Source organism: Poecilia reticulata, chromosome 3 (genome assembly GCF_904066995.2).
Source record: "Poecilia reticulata chromosome 3, P_reticulata-male-v2, whole genome shotgun sequence".
NCBI lineage: Eukaryota > Metazoa > Chordata > Actinopteri > Cyprinodontiformes > Poeciliidae > Poecilia > Poecilia reticulata.
The window spans coordinates 13,892,138-13,910,891 of NC_088832.1; the positions used below are offsets into that span (position 1 = coordinate 13,892,138).

General features: G+C 35.4%; 1 long non-coding RNA gene across 2 annotated transcripts in view; it reads right to left on the reverse strand.

Annotated features, from left to right (window-relative positions):
• Positions 1-1,708: 1,708 nt before the first annotated feature.
• Positions 1,709-18,754, reverse strand: part of LOC145551085 (uncharacterized) — a 91,700-nt gene continuing 74,654 nt past the window's right edge. The window contains exons 2-3 of one of the 2 annotated variants that reach the window (XR_014086882.1): positions 2,101-2,171; positions 1,709-1,912 (exon numbers count right to left, since the gene is read on the reverse strand). This is a non-coding gene — a long non-coding RNA (uncharacterized LOC145551085). Of the gene's footprint in view, positions 1,913-2,100; positions 2,172-18,291; positions 18,573-18,754 lie in introns of those variants that run through there. The other variant, XR_014086881.1, reaches the window with a different exon arrangement.

The window sequence follows — 18,754 nt, forward strand, 5'->3', positions numbered from 1 at the left end:
CAGCTCAGCAGAAAAGACAAATGCCATAAGTAACAAATGTTTTATTTCGTACACTGGTATAGAAATGTCTGCTTTGTTCCACAGAGTGTGGAGTATTCAAACGGTGTATACTAGCGCTCTAAGGAAACGTCTGTGTAACTCAGAAAATGTAGCAGTGCAGGCATAATCTGTACTGTACACGCATGATTTTCTATAGCTCCTGATGGTTGTTTGTAAAATATCCATAACGTTTTTATTTTATGTCTGTTTCTGATAGCATTTCTCAAAAGACAAAACAATATAAGAGGTGTTTCAATTTTGAAAAAAATGATGTATTTTTATTTACAATTTATTAAAAAAAAGTTATATAAAACATTGTATACTTCTCAGTAATTGGTGGAAAAATCTTTACTGATGTTATGGCATTAAACCTTTTCTACATTTGCTTACAGGGTTTTGCAAGTTTCTCTGTCAAACAGAGGAAAACATCCAGTCATATTTATTTTTTACAATGTCCAAACAGATTTAAATATTATTTTAAAACAAAGAAAAAAAAAATATTCTTATCTTAGATTAATTCTCCATGTTATTTTATGAGTTTTACATGAAGTACACCTTCATTAAAAGTGTGATAGTATCCTGTCTGAAGTAAAATAATGATTTCTTTTTATTATAAATTTATAAATTAGACTTGGTGTGTTTCTGAACGATTGTGAGTTTTTTTTTCTTTTTTAAATAATTTTATAAGAAGCTGCTTCTTGTTCTCATCAACATGTTTTCCAGGCCAAGTAGATCCATTCCCCAAGCAAAGGTGGAATCTAAGCCTATAATCTGCTGTTATTGAATTAAAGGCTTATGCCTGCTCTTCATGAGTATACCAATTATTCTTAACTCTCCATAGCACTCAGCATTTCTTCTTTTGCAGTAGACACGAAAAGACAAAAGAATGTGTGGAATGTTAATTTTTATTTACAGAATTCAAAATATCAGGTTTTAAGACTCATGCTGACCCTAACAAAACATAATTGTTTGTCTAATTTATTAATATCATCTTTAAGAATTATGACATAGACTATTGACCATCAAACACATTTTCATACTTAGGACCCATTATACAACCTCTTCTAGTGCATAATTGTGTTTTTATTAAACCATTTGTGTTTCATAGCATTTAATTGGGAGTGTTTTGTCTCTTATAGCTCACCTTTGATAAGGGGCTATTTCTTCAAATTTTGAGGCGGAATAACCTCAATCCAGAAATAGTTGCACGTATGAGGTTGTGTGAAAAAGAAAGGCTGAATTTGTCTTTTTTATATGCATGATTGGGCTCCCATAAAGGGCTAAATGGTTCTGCATAATTTATCTTTAGTGGCGTCTTGAATATTTTTTTTCATCCTTTTGGCCTAATGCTCTGTGTTAAAAACTGCTTCACTGTCACCTCCGAAATGTTTACACGGGAGTCGATGGGTCCGTGAAGACACTGGTGTCATGACAGTTTAATGTTAAGCGCTTTTACAACATTTTCTCTTTATGTTTCTAAGCATTCAACGTCAGTGTCATGAATTGAAGTTGTATCGTTAGTAACTAATGTCACAGATACTTTAAGTCTTTTACAACATAAAGTGGAGGGGAAAAAAATGCTCTCTGTGTATTTTTAGGCCGTTCATTGGGTTTAACCTTCAGTTAAACCCAGGTTTAACCTTCAGTTAAACCCAGTGAATGAGTTTAGTGGAGCAAGGGGGATTTTATTATTTTTTAGCTATATAGTGAAGTGGTTTCAAAAGTTGACCAAACATTCACTTTGCGGCCTCAAGGCTAAAAGTGCAGCAAGTTAAACTGAAAGGAGTTTTAATTATTACAAGAAATATGATTCTTATGTAGGTCAACAAAAAGAAAGAGCCAAAAAAATCTTCTTGTATATCTCAACGCATACCTGAAAAAATAAAGTAAAATTATATTTTATAACCACCATAAGGCGGCAAAAGGGATATCAATTTCTATACAAGACAAACTGTACTTCAGAACAAGTTCTCAGTGAGCAGCAGTGAGCCGCAGTATGTTATTTATATGCTGTGTGCTATTTATGCAGAACCCACTGGGTTAAGTTGCTCGATTACTCACCTCTGTGGCTGTTACAGCTTCTTTTCTCACATTGGATTGCTTCTTGGGTATTTACACTGCCTCCCAAAACCCTACGAGCAAAAAGCACCTGTTTTATTTATTTGTTTCTTTGTAAAACCGGTCAAAACAAATCAAGTCTACTCAAACTGTGAGGAACTGAAATACATAATCAAAAAAAGACACTGATTTTTATTCCACTAACTCATTGGAACAAGCCAAAAAATGGAAGTTTGACACGACATACTAGTCAAATTTCTCAACATGCAGTACTTCATGTGCTACAAAACAGGAATTTGTCAAGAAAGCAATTGCAAATGTAACCTGCTGGATACTGAGCTTATGACACTTGTTCATTTCATGTTTAACTGTGATGCACAGCAAAACTCTGACAAAGTGGAATGCTTTACAGAACTTAGATAAACACCGAGTTATGTAGTAAAAACTCAAGCTGCACGGCCTTTCTCTTGCCTTTCATAAGTGCTCCATACCAAGTAAATCCTCATTCTCTTATGATAAAAATCTAAAAGAAATTTTGTTTCTCTGTGGAGAAAACAGCTTATTTAACCTAAACAATGATTAAAGCACTAATTCCTTCTACTTGTTGATTAGTGCTTATGGTCTTACTTGTGAGATTTACAACTAATCCAGTTTACCTGTTTAAATTATGTTTTTATCTGCCTTCACTATTTGTTCCTGCAGTTGTCTAATATCACCTGGGCTTTAGAAAAGGGCTGAAATTGTTTTGCTTGCCATCGGAGAATAAATAAACCTAAGCAAAACAATAATTTAATGGAATACTAAATGCAATTACAGTCATATCTTCCAGTTTATATAAGATGGGGCAGTGATGACAATATTTTAATAAACCTATTAAATGACACACTTAGTCTTCTATTTTAAACCAGCTTACTTCATTTGCTGTGGCTACAGGTGTTTTTACCTGAACTATGTGTTTATCAACATCAGTTTTGTGTGGTAAATTGTTCTTTCGAACTAATATATATTAGAACATTTTTTGTAATAAGCAAATTTCTGTTTTGTGTAATTATGTTTTTCTTACATTTAAAAGTCACTGTTTTATCCTTGTTTTTGTAAAGTTATATATCTAGTTAAGAGAGGGTGTGCTTTATTGTAAAAAATATTAATCACACAAAGCTTTATTGTCGTTGTGTCTCAGCAGCATCAAACCTGCCATCTGCTCAAGTAAACATCAGTGAAGTGAACAGGTGGTCTATCTGAAAATATCATCCACATTATCCCTCCGTTTGGTTGCATCCCTTAAATATATATAAATAAATTTACTACAAATATACTCACTTTAAATCTTGTACCTTTTCACATACTAGTATTGTTTTAAACAGAAACACTAAAGTTGTGATACATTTTGGATTAATATGTGTTAACATATCCAGCAACACCAAAGCCTGCAGCTCTGTTGAATGTCTGCTATAAAACTCCCCTCAGTTTCCCTTGACTGGAATGTCTACAATAAGAATTATTTTTAATAGAGAAATTTAGCCTACTGAAGATTATGTCAATGTACTGTGCGGTATCTGCATTTAATATTAGAATGTTGGGGTTTCTTCTGCATTAATTAGTTCATCAGTACAGTAAGACATGGAGGCAGTCTGCCTGTGGCTTTGCTGATATGTAAAGGAAGCTCAGTTACTTTGATAACCAACAATTTTTTGAAGATTCGCTTTGAGGTTTAGGTCAGGCAAGTTTGTGGAAAAATCAGTCACAATGACACTAGTTTTTGGAGCAGAAGTTGCTGCTTTTACCAATCATTTTACTAATTAGTTCAGGTGCTTTTGGCTCTGCTTCAGAAGTGGCTTAACACAAACAATACAACAGTTGTAGCTCATGTCCTACAGTGTGGAGTGGCTTTTGTACAGGATCCATCAAAATACAGAGTGAGCTTTGCTTCCCAATCCTTCATAGGCTGGGTTATCCCAGCTGCTTATGCATCTTTGTCTACCACCACTTTTCCATCCACTCAATTTTTCATTCATATGGGTGAAAACAGCACTCAGTAAACAGACTGTTTAGCAGTTACCTTTTTTTTTTTTACTTTTCGTCCCTGTGGGTAGTGTTAGTGATTGTTTACTGGACAACTGTCAAGTCAGCAGTATGTCCCTCTGGCTGTGTAGGCTTAGACATGGTTATAGCATATTTCTGTGATGAAAATTTCCTGCTTATGGAACCTGTGAAATATTCTATTTTTTTGTATCAACTGAAGCCATAACAGTAGAAATCAAGAAAAAACCTTTAACACATATCATGTGTTGCAATGATTCTATATATGAGTTTTGCTTTTTGAATTGAATTAATGTTATAATCTAAATGTGCAATAATATTCTAACGCAGTGAGATATAATCAAACAAGAGACATAATGTCTCCCCATGATTAAAATTTGTGAGGCACATAAGTCTTGACAGTTCACTTCTTCCAGCCAGATGTATTAATGTTCTAGTTTTAGGTTCTCCATGTGAAAATGCAACAACAGAGAGAGAGAGAGAAATGAAATATTTCTGTCTCTTTCTAACTTTATTAAATTCAGTCAAACACATACTTGCTTCTAGGGCAAAGTAGTTCCTAAAGCTAGTTTTTAGTGGAGTTTTAATTTTTTTTGTTTTTTTGTTTTTCTCACAATCTTCCAGTGTGTTGTTCGAAACCTCAATGAAGCATATTTTGAAAGTGAGGGGGGAATCTTGCTGACTACTGTGTATCCTAACACCTAGGTTCAATGAGAAGAAGTAGCATGCAGGCTCCCACACTGTGGGACATTTGGCAAAGTGGAAGCAGAGCAATAGCCTTTAGAGAAAACATTTAAGGCACTTTTTCCATGTCAGTTTTTCCCTTGAATGATTTGTGATTTTGATAGAAATAAAGCCAAAGCAAACAGCAGAGCGTGGTTATGCTGGGTAAAAAAAAAAAAAAAATCTAGTTAATGTTTATAGACTAGAAACAAGAAGTGTAAAATTTGAGATTCAGCTCTACTGTAACATAAAACAGTTTTTTAGCATTTTATTTTTAATTCAGTTAGCAGTTTTTTCACTCTATCATAACTGGATCTGGTCTCACTTTTTGAAGTGTCAGATTCTTATCTCAGTGTGCATAAGCAGTCTTCGGTGACATACACAGCTTTTACAACACTCTGCCTTCTGTCTGTTGGATCAGGATGAACGTTCTGCCATTGCAGCACATTTTGCTTATTTGAATAAAAAATCGATATTTTACATCATTCACTTTAGGGTCAATCCAAACGTTCACACTTTGAATATCAGCTAATTCTCTATATTGAAACATAGAATAATTCATGAAGTGAATTCCAGATTTTAATGAACTAACACAAAATACTATGCTGTGCTCAGGAATAGCACACAACAAAACAAAAAGTGTTCCACAAAACATAATTATTCTGGTTTGACTCTTTTGTCAGAATTACATGTTTTCAATCATCAAATACATTTATGTCTGACAAAGTTATTCTGAGTATACCAAAAAAAGTTTTCAAATTGTGATTGCATTTACTAAAGGAAAAATCCAGTCAAAGACAAACCAATTGCTAAAAACTAGCTCACTTTCTCATTTCTCAAACTGAGTAGTTGCTTATGCCAACTTTGGGAGCAATGAATAGCGTCAAGCATTTGTGCTAACAGGCAGTCAGTTTTTTTTAGACTCTTGCAGTAATTGTGTCAAGTTTGGACTTTGACATAGTCACAGTGAAACCTTGTATGTGCTTAACCATAGAGTAAACGCATCAACCGAGCAGAAATCATGGGGCCACCACTATGATGTTTTTTTAAATGCTGTTTTGGTATTGCTCTCCACATAATAGGATGCACACCTTCAGCAAAATATTAGAGTTTATTGTTGGAGATCGTCAATATTTTTTTTTTTTACATGTGAGATAGGCCTCTGCTTTGTTTTTGGTCAGAAATAGTTTTCACCTTTAGAACACAAGAGTACCAATTTCCCTGGAATCCCCTGGATGCACCCTTTGACAAGTCGCTTTCTTATTGTTGAATCATGAACACTGACCTTAACTGAGGCAACCGAGGCCTGCAGTGCTTTAAAATGTTTTTCTGAGTGTTTTTGTGACATCCTGGGCAAGTCATTGATGTGCTCCTGGTGTAACTTTGGTAGGCCAGCCAATCTTTGATAGGTTCTCTACTGTTCCATGTTCTCTAAATTTGAGGATAATAGTTCTTACTGTGCTTCTGTTTAGTTGGAAAGCTTTAGACGCGGCTTGGCTTCGTAACCCTTTCCAGGCTGATAGAAGAAGAAATCTGAAAGGGGCCAAAACACTTCTTTTTATTGCACCATACACAGAGCCATGCAAAGGGTCCGTTTCTGTCAATTTCACAGAAATGTGTCATAAAGAAATCATTAATCACAATGTTTCACATTTTAAATTTTTTAATCACATTTTCCTAATTGTTGCGGTTTCTAAACGGTCCCTGGCAACACAATATTTTTAGTTTCCCCTTCAAAATCATCTTAGAATTATAGCTACATGGACATTATCATCCACAAGGTCTGGTACATAAAACTGTTACTGCGCATAAATAAAATACGAGTGCAATAATGCACCGTGTATCGCAGGAGAGGGCACAGGATCTCTGAGTGCTTGTGTTTCCATCAGCAGGGCTGCAGACTTGATTGATGATGCGATTGAGGCTGGGAAGTTTGCAACAAATCAGCTGTGTTGTTATGAGGCTGTCTGGCAAGGCTGGATGTTTGGGTCTTGACAATGTTCCCTCTGCCCTTCTGAGAACAAAGTTTCCATTGAAATGCCTGACCTGTGACATACACATAAAATGTTTATCTATCTATCTATCTATCTATCTATCTATCTATCTATCTATCTATCTATCTATCTATCTATCTATCTATCTATCTATCTATCTATCTATCTATCTATCTATCTATCTATCTATCTGTCTGTCTGTCTGTCTGTCTGTCTGTCTGTCTGTCTGTCTGTCTGTCTGTCTGTCTGTCTGTCTGTCTGTCTGTCTGTCTATCTATCTATCTATCTATCTATCTATCTATCTATCTATCTATCTATCTATCTATCTATCTATCTATCTATCTATCTATCATTCTTCCAGGTTGGTAAGGAAGAAGTGCTTTCGAGTATTTGAACACATGTGGGTGCACAAACACATATAACCCTCAGCAGCAGTGGTTCACCTTTGTCAGCCTAGCCTCTTTCAAGTCATGCATCTGAGGCACACTGATCCACACCCATATTCACCCACTACCCCCGGTCCTCCTGCTGCCAATAAAAATATGAGGAGTGGAGACAGTGAGATTGAGCTTCCTGCCACGGCACAGGGGGAGTTTGGGTAATATTCAGACAGCTTTGCCTCAAGCAATGAAATCAAACAGAAGCTCCCTGCAGAGTGAGATGTCTGTTATTAAAGGCTGTTCTTTTCCTGTCAGGGTCAGCTCAGACCCTGTTATACTCATGCCAAAAAGGGGGGGAAAAAAACCAGACAAAAAGGCAATGGTACATGCAGTGAAAAAACATCGCTCACACCATGATTGCTTAGTTCTAATCACAGTTTTTGAAGATTATCTATTAGAGTTTACAAGTAAGAAGCAGTCAAACATGTGGGTGCACAAACACCCACATGCAGTCAAACAAGCAGTCAAACAGTTTTCTTACTTTAATTCAATTGTCCTCTATTTCTTTTATACCCAAGGAGTTGAATACTCATGTTGGATAGAACAATTAACATGAAATAAAATAATGTTTATGCTGTGGTCAAGAGAGATGCCACTTGACCTGACAGTTATGCATTTAAATTAGTTATATATATATATATATATATATATATATATATATATATATATATATATATATATATATATATATATATATATATATATATATATATATATATATATTGACAACGGGGACCCTCGTCGGGTCAATCAGTGTTGCTTCCTAAGTGGACAGTTTGATTTCACAGAAGTTTGATTTACTTGGAGTTATATTGTGTTGTTTAAGTGTTCCCTTTATTTTTTTGAGCAGTATATATATATATATATATATATATATATAACACTACTATTTTTTTTATTCATTTGAAGTGACAGAGTGACTGATAAACAATGGCAAATTGTATTTCCTTTCGAATATGATATTTCTTCCTTTTTTCCTATTGGACTGTTGAAGTAATAAAACTCGTACTTCTGATTAGCATTGTTGACCCAGAATTGGAAGATCACCAGACGAAATGATGATTTTGCAGAGCAACAGGTGTTTTTGTGGCATTTTTGTTCTTGTAAACTGTCTTATTTCTTAATAAGACAGTTATCAGCTTAAAATCTGTTGTTTTAGTCACACTCCATTTAAAAACCACAGACTTAAAACAAAATCATACAGTTCTGCAAAAGAAAGGATTTAAGATTTGACCTACAATGGAAATGAGGCAATGATGATTTCTGGTTCATATTTCTACAAAGTGTATACGTTTACACTTTGTAGAAATAGCTTTGAATTTCAACACATAAACAAGTTGTTTATCAAAATATGTCATAAAAGGTAATTCTTTTAATTTATGTTGTGTCAATTCACAACTTTCAAGGTACTTTTCAAGAAAAAAAAAAAATCAAGAGAGCCTGACTTGCAGTGTAATGCATTCACTCCTCCTGGACAAACAGGTTGCGACAATAAACTTTTGTTGCATGCAGAAATCCCTCACACCGAGCACGCATAGCAGAATCAGAAAGAAAACTGAAGGAACATCTCAACAGAGCCCGGATCTGTGTGAGCAGCCACAGATCCAGGTGGCTGCACACACAATCGAAAAACACAGAAGCACCGATTCATGAGTACTTTCTACGTAAAAAAAGTACAAAGTTAATGACTCCTAACTCGTTTAGTGGCTTCGTCTAGGAGAGAAACATGGCTAAGCAGATAAGATAGAAATCACATTCAGTTAGTGACAGCAAAAACTCACCCAGTAGTCACGTCTAGGAAAGAGACAGGGTTAAACACTGAAAGAAAGAGCCAAGTGTATCATCCCACACAAGAACATTAAGTTGTTGGCAGCAGTATCCCATGCTTCTCTCCAGGAAAGAGTCACAGGTAGGAGAACTCCATACCAGATCTTTGCCAGAAGGGTTAAAAGAAGGGAAGCAAGAAGAACTGAACTTATGTAGAAAGTTTAATGTGTGAGAATCCAAGTCCAAGTCCCAAGAACTTGGAGGAAGCTGCAGCTTTCAGATTATTCCACTTCTATGCTACTTTGAATGGTTAGTCACATACAATTTATATAAAAGCCACTGATCTTTATGGTGGGTTCACAACCAACTGTAAAGATATTCAATAAAAGGTATTAACACTTTTGCAAGATTTTGCTTATAGGCTCTTGAAATTGCATTGTCAGCTGAGCACTTTTGCAAGCTTTTCAGAAGAATGTTGATCTTTTTTTTCTCCAAAATGTGATACTAATGATAACAATGAAAAATGTAGACTCTCAGTAAACATTTAAAAACTAAAGGTTGGCCTTTCATATTTTATGTTATGTATTAAAGTACATATTTGCACAGTGTCAGTGGTTTGTGCATGCATCCCAAATGGCTATCATTGGATGCTCCTGTTCAGGCCAAGTGGTGACTGATTAATGCAGTTTATTCTTTGTTCTTACAGTCTGTCCCTGCAGATATGAACTCTGTCAGGGCAGTAAATATAACCCTGTTTCAAGAGTGGTCTTGAGATTTTAATCACTGCAGTAGATCTCTGTAAGTGCAATGATGAGAAAAGTTTGCTGGTGCTTCAGAGTTGTATATTTTATATTGGTGGTGGTGCATGCATATTATTCATTCTGAATAGCATTGCAATGCTTTGCAGCATTTAATTATTTTTGTCAGTTTGAGTTAACAATCCAAAAGTGAGATAGATTAAGATTCACATTTTAAAATAAACTCAAGCATTAACTATAGAGAAGAGCATGGTGTTTGAAAATGAACCCTGGAAGAAAAATGAACTCTATAATGTTTTTATGATGCAAACACTTTTACCTGGTTTGTTGCTGAAATATACAATACAAATAAACTTCCCTTGTCTTGACTTGACTAGATCACTGGCTCCTCTTTTCTATGGTTTTTCAAGAGCTTCCATTACTACATAGCCTTTGTGACTTTTCCCTGAAGTACACAAAACCTTTTTACATTGAGGACAAAAACTCTTAAAAAAATAATGCCGTCTTAATTTTAAACAGTGCTACTGAGCGACTCAGGTTTGAAAGAACTGTTGTAACCAGCAGCCTTTGAATTTTGAATATTGAATGCATGAAATGAATGACAGCGAAGGTGGAGCAGAGAGTCGGGATCTGAAAAAGGTTACTCTGTAACACAGCGATGTGAAGTTCAAGAGAAGGTCAAAACTGTTTAGAATAATGAAACAGGTTTTTTCCACAACATTTTGCTGCTGAAATAAAATGGAGATAATAAATTATTAATGCTTTATGTACAGATCAAACAGATTAATATCAGCTGGTTGAGATGTAACTGAATTAATAAAGTGCTAAGAATGACACATTTTTCAGTTAGTTGTTTATGATTCACTAACTTCCACATTATACTTTCACGATCATAAAATATAATATGACGTTTAAAAAAAAAACTCAATATGATTAAGCTGCTGTATGTTGTCGCTTATCTCTAGCAGTGAATTGGCAAAAGGAAACCTCGATCCTTTGCTGCAAGGAAAAACTACCATCAACTCTGCCAGCATGGAGTCCCATTACTCTATAATCTATATTATATAGATTTATTTCACACAGATCAATGTTTTTAAGTCTTTATTTCAGTTAGTAATGATGCTTTTCTGCTTATTGCTAAAACACGTTTAAGATGAGAATATTACATCAGACAAATAAAAACTATAGTTTTCTCATATTGATTATCTGAGCCTCCATGAAGAGCATCAAATTGATGTTTAAAGTTATTGTGCTGCTCATCCTTCTGTATTTTGAAGTAAGGTTCTTGTGACACTCATGGTGACACTATCCACAAAGCATGTTATAGTAAACATGAAAATTGCTTTACTTCTTTACAATGGGAAGCTACAGTACATAGACTTTGTCAATCACTTTCCAGTGTGTCACTTCTGACATTGTGTTACATAGATGTTACACAATTCACCATGCCCTTCGCAAACAATCTACTTTTGTTCTTTCTGTTATTTACTTAAATTCTTCTTCTCTTGGTATCCTTGGTTTTATCGGGCAACGAAGTCAGCTTGATATTTGGGAGGGAAAAGACAACGCAACTCACCTGCCTTCCTCTGACTGAAATAATCTCTGACCTTTCCCCTGACATTTCCCCTATTGACCAGTAGAAGACCCTTCACCTGCTAACTGAGCTTAACAGAAAGCTTGATATAGATACATGATGAGGAAACTTTTTAAAACAAGTCAACATAAGACAGTTCTCAAAGTAGCTGATAGAGGCATAGCTCAGTAAAATCCTTTACCTTCCAAGTTCAGTTCATCTTGTACTTTAAATGATCACTATTGAATATTTAATATTTTAATATTTGATTTAATACCTGTAGACCTGGCAGATGTTACTAATTCCAAAGTTATAACAATATTTTTGCTTAAACTACTCGCTTTTGGTACCGAGAGCTGTTTTTATATACTTACACTTTGACAAAATTTATTTTAGTGCGCCACAGCGGCCCTGCTTCATAATTAAACTAAATGAAATAGAGAGTAGACCAATATCTCAAGTCATCAACACATTACAAGAAGGAAAAACTGTAAGATGGCAGAGATTTTCCATCTGTTTAGTCTGTGCTGGAAGACCAGGTGTTTAAATTCACGACTTCAATGTGAGAAGACCACCAGGGTTCAGCAACACGGACTTCTGACTGCGAGCAAACACATTGACAGCGCGAGTGGAAGTGAAGCCGCTCTATTAATTTTTGAATCTGTAACTGATGTGGCATCTGCATAGCGGTAAGGATCAGCTTAGTTCCTGTTTATGTGCAGACACCGTTAGAGATGCACATGGGAAATCAACTCCACCCGATTCTCAACACCGTTACTGTCTCCCATAAGCCCTCGCTCTGCGCATTATGCGTTTAATTTTAAACCGTTTTGTTTTGGCCAGGAACCGTTTCACTCAGAACCAAGAAAGTCAAGACATTGAAAGAAGCTAATAACGTTTAAGGAATGGGTTGGCTTGAATAGGCTGCATGAGTTGCACACTTAATGAATTACTCACTACAAATAATAAAAAAAAAAATTGAAGAGCTAAATAATTATTCAAACAAATGTATGTATTTATTTTTTAAATCCACTTTTTGTCCAGATATCTATTGTGGAGCACCATTTAAGTATCTCAGCACTAAGTGCTTTTATCTGAAATTAGAAAGTAATAGATGAGCAAATGGGTGTGACAAAAAATTACTGTATCCCCAGAGGATTTAGATTTTAAGTTATGTTAATTCAATTAAGAAGTGTGCTTCTGACTGGAAATGACACAAACAACAACCGTAAGGTAAACGGGCGGTGGCCAATTGGCATTTTTTGACATCTTGTTTATTCTGTCTTTATATATTTTATATTCTACCTTTGTGTGAACTTTGCCTTGTTTGCCTGTCAGTTTTCTGCTACTCCACTGAAATTTCCTCTTTGTGAGACAATTAATTAAATTCTGTTCTAGTCTATTTACTTAGATTTTAAACAAAAAATTACATCTGAAATTATATCCCTTGCCTTTTGGTAATTAATGGGAATACCTTTATTGGCTTTACAGCAATCGGTAGCATATTATAATTTCTGACTGGTGCTTCCACTGGAACTTTTGTAAAATTTTGGATAAATTATTTTTGATGAGCTCTCAGACTTTGTGGTTGGAAGGCCTCTTTATGAAAAACACAGTTTTTTTTAACTTCCTGCATAGGATCTCTAAGAGAATCAAGTAGGGACTTTGGCTGGACCACTCCAAAATCAATCCATTCATCACCTAAACCCACTTATCCTTATAGGATGGTGCAGCCATTGTGCAAAAGGTTGGGTAAACCCTAGAAAAGTCGCCAATCCATTGCAGATCAAGAGACACACAGGACAAACAGCTATTCTATAGATAATTTAGCTAGATCAATTAACCCAACAGTCATGTGTTGAGACATGCAAACTCCATGCAAAGAGCCTAGGCTGGGATTCAAATTGTGGACGTTTTTGTTACAAGTCAACAGTGCTACACACTGCACCACTGTGCTGCCCACTACACCAAAATGTAAAGTACAATTTAAAGCTTACACTAAATCTAAACTTAGTAAATGTATGAACAGTTTTGGGCTTAAACACAAATCTATGTTGGTGAGGTTTTTTATGCAGTAATCTATAAACTCCCAGAATTGATTTTGATTTATTTGTCGCATAAAATTGTTATAATAAAACCATACAACATGCTCAGATACCTCTAGTTGCGAAACATTTCTCTTTGCATTTCTATACATAAACCTCAAAAAAAAAAAAAAAAAAGCTGCTTTTGGTTATTACTGTGCCTGTGTGGTAAAGGGTGAGTCATAGGATTTGTACTGAAAACAACAGTGATTTGTTACTTTGTTACTGTTTTTCTCTTTTCTTAAAGAATAATTATTGTTTCTGGTAACAACTAATATAAAAGCTCTGCACTTTGGGTATTTAGAGAAGTTTTCAAACTCTTTGCAACTATGTACTCCTGTGTGTCAGAATGTGTATGAAAGATATTCTAGGTGAGCTTGTCTTTCTCCAGTTCAACTTTTCAAGCAGAAAGACAGACTTCAAAGACAGAGAGCCAAATAATAAAAATAAATACATTTCAATTTTAGACAAACATGACAGAAGTCTCAAATGGAAGAGAGCATCTCATGCGTTAACCTGCATGTAAATCTAAATCTGCTGTGAGATTTCTCCTTTCCTTCTGGCTAGTGGTTCACAGAGGAGGATTGATGTGAATCACAGATATGCGAGTGATTGCAGGAACACAAAAATGAATCACAGTCATGACAACTTGATAGAAATGTATTCTTTTCCGTAAAGTTAAAACAAAAACACAATTAGATAAATGTGTCAGCATGCATGCACTTCCGTCAGTTGCCACCATCAGTTTCCAACATACTTACTTGTAGCCTCAGGACACAAGAATAGCCAGGATATAACAATAAGTGTCACTCTTTCACTCTCTCATTTTGACCCCCTTGTCATGGGTTGGGAGTTTCAGCGTGGCCTCTGGGGATGCAGTATAGTGACCCATTAGAAACTCACTTCATTCACTGAGGTAACAGTGCTGTCGGTCCCTGGGGCAGTTGCTACTGGTCATCTTCAACAGACAGATTTAAGCACTTTGAGAGGTTCTGATAGATTTGGGTGCTTTTTCTTTCAACAATTACAATTTCACACTTTGTTATCTTTAAGAGGGATGTGACATGATTTAGGATGTAGTTTTAAAGGGGCAAAAAAAAAGGACTTAGAGAAAAGGGAAAGGCTTTTTCCTGTTCTTCATTTAAGCTGTTTGAGTGTTCACACGGCCCTCTCGTTGTTATTACCCTTATACAAATCAAACTTAAATTGAGTTTAGCAGATTTTCTCTACTCACAGACTGCTGCTTTCTTCACCAACTATTGCTACATAGTTGGTGAAGAAAGCAAGCAAAACTCTTAGGAGTGCTTGATTATGATAAAAACAACTGTCATAAAATTAAGAGAAATATATCAAAATCACAATTACTTAAATGATTATTAATTGAGCCTGGAAAATGTGTTTATTTAATACACACGAAGAACAGAAATGTGCCCTGAAGCATGGAAATTCCCCTGACACTTTCTTGTTAAATCTTTCCATTAAATAGCTGACAACATATTTATTCAAAATTAGGATTTTTTTATGAAAATAAAGAAACATAAAGTGGGTTGTTTAGTACCCTTACATAAGCTTTTGAAACACAACAAAGCGCAACGGGAAATAATAATAGTAAAAAAAATATGAAAATATAAAAAATTACAGAAATCATAAATCAATTATAAAACTGTAAGGGCAAGTTAATCATCGTCACTATTAACATTTAATATTAAGACAATTTAACCCAACATTCCCCACATTTTAGTGCTGCTACTGAAAGATCCTAAACACTTATTTAAATATTGGCTACATATGTACTTTGCCTTTAATATGCATTGGATGCAAAACCTCCATTTTAATTAATTTATGAATACATATCTAATGAATTTGCATTAATACATAATTCCCAGTTTAAATTTCAGGTTGCTGCAAAGATTTGTTGCGCAGCATGATGCCACAAGATACAAATTTCACAATTGAGGAAGCTGTGCACATTATGTGTTTTTGATCTGCATCTGTGCCATTAAATCCAAAGTGTTCCCATTCGGATAAAATGACTTTATCTCCTCTAGTTGTTAACTGTTGCTAATGCAACAATTTCCAAATGTGCTGAAAATTTTGCCCTTTGCAGTTTTGTACCTTTGCAGCCCTTTCATCTCGTCTCCTGCCACCTTTACTCTCACTGATTCAAAACTATTTGGATTGGACAATATGGATTTTGAATCAGGAAGCAGTGGAAACGTTGGAATAGGGCTGGATTAACACAAGTTTAATTATGATTTAGTTATATAAAAAAATATTTTTCTCATACATTTAATTAACCCTTAAATATGAGTCTGGACAACTGTTTTCATGAGTAATCATCAAATTTCCCAGAGCGAGTGACTGCAGTGCATAATGATCTGCTCATAAACCAAAGGGAAAAGATGTGGTATCTTAAAAAAATATCTATTTTTCTTCTTTTACTTCCTCAAAGAGTAGTTATTGATTAGCTTTTGTTAATCATGTCTCTGTCTTTTTTCCCCAGGTTTAGCAACACAAGTCTTCTGAAAAGCACACTCTCTTGAGGTATTTTGTTTCCCAAAGTTGTTTCTCTGCCATTAGAAATTTAGCAGTGAGTACATGAGGTTGATTAACAGCGCTAAGGCCCTTCTCCTGACTGTTAATTTGTGAGTGGTGCATTCCTTCAAATGGCAATAGCAGCTCAGGGTGGAGGTGGAGGACATCGATCTTTTCACAGATTATCTTTCTCATACCATACTATGATGACATGGTAACAGTTTTAATAAATATGTAAAAAAAGAATAAATATGTAAAAAAACAACATTCTTTAAACAGCAGCTTTAAACATTGTGTAATCTACTGAATGTAGTTTTTGTAACATTTGCACTTGTCATATTTTTAAGGTTTTCATACAAACATAAAATCTTAAAAACATAACAGAAACAAAAACACACAAGTAAAAATATTCAGATTTAGAATAGAATTATTCCTAGTATATCAACAAAAGTTGAATTAAAAGCAGACAAAAACAGAGTTCATGACCACAAAGTCTGATGTACCAAAGGCGTTAAGCAATAAAAAAGAAAGTACTTATTTGCCAATAAAGAATAAGGGTACAAAAGGTAAGTAACTAAGTGAGCCCCAGGGTGTCTCATCAGGGAAGGAAAGACTGGTATGGGAGTAGTGGTGAGCATCAATGAAAGACAGATTAATCCAGAAGCTGAGGGAAGGATTTTTTTTTCCTTAAAGCAAATGAGTTTCAGGTGAGTGTGGGAAAATAGGAGTCATAGAGAACATTCAAGCACAAGGACTCCCATTTCAAAGACTGATTGATTGATTTCTAAAGGAAATTCAACAAAATGTAACTTAGTGCAATTTTTAAAAGTGCTTTGGATTGATAAAAGTTGTATTTTAACCATATTCGATGGATATCTGTCTGCTTTTGATAATCTAGTGAGTTACAAGTTTGCCAAAAGCTAAGCAGAAGTAACAGAGAAACAGGAGAGAAAATGGAAGTGGGGAGAAAAACAACTGAGAAAGCTCCGGTACATATCCCAGGAACATGCCATCTTGGATTTTGTTTATTGGTTTTTGTAACAATTGTCTATTTGTTTATTGGTTTTCTAAATTTAGTTTTGAATTTCTGTTAATGCTACAAGGAGAATGAATTATTTCATTCCCGGTTCCTTTGGGACATAGTTTACTGCTACACACAAATTTTCAAGTGGCCTGATGAGGAGAACTCGGTTTAACAAAATGAGAGAGACTGGCTCTCAAAGGTAGGTGCACCTATACCCATATTTCTATTTTATACACTTTTTTTCCCCTGGACTCTTAGCTCTACGCAGTCATCAAAGTATATTATTATGTGTTAGTTTGCTTCTTCCTATTCCTGCTTTAGGCATATTATGTCATGGATTTTGCACAATTCAACAATGGAGTTTAAAGATGAAGAGTTAGAAGTGTCATTAGGAATAAATCCATCAGTAGATTAACAACCATCGTGCTGTGTATTTCCTGCAGGAAATAATATTAAAAATAATATACATAAGGTTTCTTGAGTCTTAACAGAAAACATTATCTGTCTAGATGTTTTTGCATGTCCCTATGGTAGCGAGGAGGAGGGCAAAGGTCAGGGAATCTAATTATTATGCGTTAGTCTATTGATCCCCTTATGGAAATCCTCTTTTTGCTTACCCTTGTGAGAAGGCATGTCAGAGTCCTGGGTCAGCTTGAGAAGTGCACTCCAGAGGCTGCAACAGTTTCATTGTGAGATTCAAGGACTCTTCAGCCCTGTGAATGTGCTTAGGTTGAAACTAGGTAGAAGAAAAATGTTCATCCTTATGTGTTGTTCTGCTGTGTTACATATAAACATGACTATTGAGCAACTTGTACTTAATGTGTTTCACAATCACAAGTAGAATAAACAGTGCTTATTTCTAAATATGATGTCATTTTATAGTTCATTAATTTAATCATCAATCCATTCCAATTGATGCTAGCTGTCAAACAATGGAGTCAGGTTCATTTTAGAGTTCAGACTGGTTGAAAGAGGTTATGCAAGACAACTCAGCAGATTGCATCCAGTCACAAACTTGCAGTATTCACTCCTGGATGAGTATGCAGCGCCAGTAGACAATTGTTTGTGGTGTGTTGTTGACTTTACATCGATCCCTCAGAACGAGCATGCATGGGAACAGTGGAGAGAAATAACTTCCCCTTCTGCTGAAGAAACTTTCAGCAGAATAAAAACCTGACTCAGAATGAACAACTGCTGTGAGCGACTGGGGTTTGAGAAGACAGAGCCAACACCCACAGAAGAAACAGAAGCGCTAATGTAGGAGTACTTTCTAAATTAATAGCAGTAGTTTATTGGCTTCGGCTAAACTCTGAGCCAGTTTTCCCACGTGTAGAGAGAAAGAGAGTACATATAGTGAGCCTCAACAATAGCTCAGCCAATAGCTTTGTCTAGGAGAGAGGAAAGGTTAAACCCTGAAGGAAAGAGCAATGTGTATCATCTACAGAAGGAGAAAGTCAAGTTGTTGGCAGCAGCAGCTCAGCAAATGTCCCCCTCCAGGATGGTGTCACATCTACAAACGCCAGACCAGATGTATGTTCTATGAACAGGAAAAAAAAAGAGAAGTTAAAAGCTCTAATGGCAGCAAATATTGCAAAATTGGCAAGAAGCAGGAGAATGTAGCAGAGTGAAAAGTGGTCAGTTTGTCCTCCAGTACCTGAAGCCTATAGCCGCATTCGAGATAGCTGCTTTAACAGTAAGCTTTGTCGTAAGGCCCAGTCT